Genomic DNA, 4,419 nt, shown 5'->3' with positions numbered 1-4,419 from the left:
ACACCAGTTTACCTTGTACACAAACTCTGCAGCCCCCCCCCCAACACAAGGCTCAAATCCCAGGCACACTAACACACCCATAATCACAGGATCACAGGAGCTTGGTCACACCAGGTTCTCAGGATCCCAGAGGCAGCCTAACTCCCAGGAACTCTGACACACACAGAATCTCAGGATTACAGGATCGTGGAATCAAAGGACACAGAGACAGAGGGACTCTGAGGAGTTCTGACAGAACCAAGATTGCAGGAAGGACAGGATCTAGTCAGACACAGCAAGGGCAGGTAGCACTAGAGATAATAGATGGTGGGAGGCAAGAATAAGAACAGAAGCAGCAAAAGCCAAGGTTACTTGGCATCATCAGAACCCAATACTCCAACCACAGCAAGTCCTGCGTACACCATCACACCAGAAAAGCAAGATATGGATCTAAAGTCACTTCTCATGACGATGATGGAAGACTTTAAGAAGGTCATAAACTCCCTTAAAGAAATACAGAAGAACACAAGTAAACAGCTAGAAGCCCTTAAAGAGGAAACACAAAAATTCCTTTAAAAAACACAATCAAATAGGCAAAGGAAATTAACAAAACCATCTAAGATCTAAAAATGGAAATAGAAACAATAAAGAAATCACAAAGGGAGACAACCCTGGATTTAGAAAACCTAGGAGAGATATCAGGAGTCATAGAGGCAAGCAACACCAACAGAATACAAAAGATGGAAGAGAGAATCTTAGGTGCAGAAGATACCATAGGAAAAATTGACACAAGGACACAAGAGTCAAAGAAAAATGGAAAATGCAAAAAGCTCCTAAACCAAAACATCCAGGAAATCCAGGACACCATGAGAGGACCAAACAGAAGGATAATAGCTACAGAAGAGAGCAAAGATTCCCAACTTAAAGGGTCAGTAAATATCTGCAACAAAATTACAGAAGAAAACTTCCCTAAACTAAAGAAAGAGATGCCCATGAACATACAAGAAGCCTATAGAACTCCAAATAGACGGGACCAGAAAAGAAATTCCTCCCGTCTCATAATAATTAAAACACCAAATGCATTAAGCAAAGAAATAATATTTAAAGCAGTATGGGAAAATGGTCACATAACATATAAAAGCAGACCTATCAGAATTAGACCAGAATTCTCACCAGAGAATATGAAAGCTAGAAGATCCTGGGCAGATGTCATACAGACCCTAAGGGAACATTAATGCCAACCCAGACTACTATACCCAGCAAAACTCTCAATTACCATAGTCAGAGAAAACAAAATAGCCCAAGACAAAGCCAAATTTACACAATATCTTTCCACAAATTCAGCCCTACAAAGGATAATAGATGGAAAACACCAACACAAGGAGGGAAACTACACCCTAGAAAAAGCAAGAAAGTAATTTTTCAACAAACTCAAAAGAGGATAGGCATATAAACATAATGCTATCTCTAAGAACAAAAATAACAGGGAGCAACAATCACTTTTCCTTAATATCTCTTAACATCAATGGAATCAATTCCCCAATAAAAAGACATAGACTAAAAGACTGGATATGTAAACAGGACCCAACATTTTCCTGTATATAGGAAATGCACCTCAGTGATAAAGACAGACACTACCTCAGAGTAAAAGGTTGGAATACAATTTTCCAAGCAAATAGTCCCAAGAAACAAGCTGGAGTAGCTATTCTAATATCGAATAAAATTGATTCTCAACTGAAAGTTATCAAAAAGGGATATTCAACCACATTCATAAAAGAAACTTTACTAAAGCTCAAAGCACACATCACACCCCACACAATAATAGTGGGAGACTTTAACACCCCACTCTCAGCAATGGACAGATCATGGAAACAGAAACTAAACAGAGTCAGTGAAACTAACAGAAGTTATGAACCAAATGGATCTAACAGATATTTATAGAACATTTCATCCTAAAGCAAAAGAATATAGTTTATTCTCAGCACCTCATGGTACCTTCTCCAAAACTGACCATATAATTGGTCACAAAACAGGCCTCAACAGATAAAAGAAGACTGAAATAATCCCATGCACCCTATCAGATCACCATAGACTAAGGCTGGTCTTAAATTACAACAAAAACAATGGAAAACACACATACACATAGAAACTGTACAATGCTCTACTCAGTAACTACTCAATAACTTGGTCATGGAAAAAATAAGTAAATAAATTTTTAGAATTTAATGAAAATGAAGACACATCATACCAAAACGTATGGCACACAATGAAAGCAGTGGTAAGAGAAAAACTCATAGCTCTAAGCGCCTCAAAAAAAGAACCTGGAGAGAGCTAACACTAGCAGCTTGACAGAACACCTGTAAGCTCTAGAACAAAAAGAAGCAAATACACCCACGAGGATTAGACAGCAGGAAATAATCAACCCCCAGGGTTGAAATCAACCAAATAGAAACAAAAGGAAGGATACAAAGAATCAACAAAACCATGAACTGGTTCTTTGAGAAAACCAACAAGATAGATAAACCCTTAGCCAGACTAATAAAAGGGCACAGAGGTAGCATCCATATTAATAAAATCGGAATTGAAAAGGGAGACATAGCAATGGAAACTGTGGAAATTCAAAAATTCATCAGATCTTACTCCAAAAGTTTATACTCAACTTAATTGGAAAATCTGGATGAAATGGACAATTTTCTAGACACATACAAGGTGCCAAAGTTAAAACAGGATCAGATAAATCATCTAAACAGTCCCATAAACCCTAAAGAAATAGAAGCAATCATTAATAGTCTCTCCACCAAAAAAAAAAAAAAAAAAAAAAAAAAGCCGAAGACCAGATGGGTTTAGTGGAGAATTCTATCAGACCTTTAGAGAAGACCTAATACCAATACTCTTCTAACTATTCCACAAAACAGAAACAGGAGGTACACTACCCAACTCATTCTATGAAGCCACAATTATGCTTATATCTAAACCCCACAAAGACCAAATGGAGAAAGAGAACTTCAGACCAATCTCCCTTATGAACATTGATGCAAAAATACTCAATAAAATTCTTGCCAACCGAAAAAAAGTTCTGATTGTTTTTCTCTAAGCGCTGCTGCTGGGTGCTGTGAGGGAAGCTCTAGCAAGTTCCCAATTCGCGACATGAATGGAATGACCTATGATGATGTGCATGTAAACTTCACTGGAGAAGAGTGGGCTTTGCTCAGTCCTTCCCAGAAGAGGCTCTACAAGGATGTGATGCTGGAAACCTACAGGAACCTCACTGCTATAGGTTACAATTGGGAAGACCATAATAGTGAACATTTTCAACATTCTAGAAGACATGGAAGGCATGAAAGAAGTCATACTGGAGAAAAACCTTCTGTATATACTCACTGTGGCAAAGTCTTTGCATATCGCAGTCATCCTCAGAATCATGATAGAATGCACACAGGAGAGAAAAGCCATGAAGGTATTCAACATGATAAAGCCTTTGCACATCAAAGTCACCTTCAAAGGCATGAAAGAATTCATACCAGAGAGAAACCTTATGAATGTAATCAGTGTGGTAAGGCCTTTGCACATCGTAGTTACCTTCAAAAGCATAAAAGAATTCATAGTGAAGAGAAACCCGATGAATGGAACCAATGTGGTCAAGGTAATCTCCAAATACATAAAAGGACACATACTGCACAGAAACCCTATGAAGGTAATCAGTGTGGTAAAGCCTTTAGGCGGCACAATACCCTCCAAATACATAAAAGAACACATACTAGAGAAAAAACATACAAATTCGATCAATGTGATAAAGCCTTTTCACAACAAGGTCATCTCAGAATACATAAAAGAACACATACTGCAGAGAAACCCTATGAATGCAATCAGGTTGTAAAGCTTTTGCACTCCATAGTCATCTTCTAATTCATGAAAGAATTCATACTGGAGAGAAACCTTACAAGTGTAATCAATGTAATAAAGCCTTTTTACAATATGGTGGTCTTCAAATACATAAAAGCACAGATACTGCTGAGAAGCCCTATGAATGTAATGAATGTGGTAAAACTTTTTCACAGCACAGTTATCTCTGAACACATAAAAGAACACATACTAGAGAAAAACCCTATAAATAAGCAATGTGGTAAAACCTTTGTGTGTAGTCTTAGAAGTCAAGAGCCAATTCATACTGCAGAGGAACCCTATAAATATAGTCAATGTGGTAAAGTTTTGCATTTCATAAATTGTTAAACAAGAGTAAAACCTTTGGTGTTATCTGTTAACACCTTTGCACATCACAGTAATTTTGAGTGCTGATAAAACTCATTCTGAATGGAATTTTTGACTATAAAAGATTTGATAAGATTTTTAGCCAATACATTTACATTAAGTTATAGACAATTATTTATTCAGGGGAATAAATCTGACAACTTTCAACAAAGCATTCAAGAATTGTGTCCC

The 4,419-nt window shown here is 37.3% G+C and overlaps 1 pseudogene; it reads left to right on the top strand.

Annotated features, from left to right (window-relative positions):
• The first annotated feature begins 3,054 nt into the window (after positions 1-3,054).
• LOC115029067 lies at positions 3,055-3,885 on the top strand (annotated as a pseudogene).
• Positions 3,886-4,419: the final 534 nt, after the last annotated feature.

This window comes from Mus caroli, chromosome 13 (genome assembly GCF_900094665.2).
Source record: "Mus caroli chromosome 13, CAROLI_EIJ_v1.1, whole genome shotgun sequence".
Classification (NCBI taxonomy): domain Eukaryota; kingdom Metazoa; phylum Chordata; class Mammalia; order Rodentia; family Muridae; genus Mus; species Mus caroli.
Note: the sequence above shows the minus strand (reverse complement) of the source record. Positions and strands in the feature narration are given on the sequence as shown.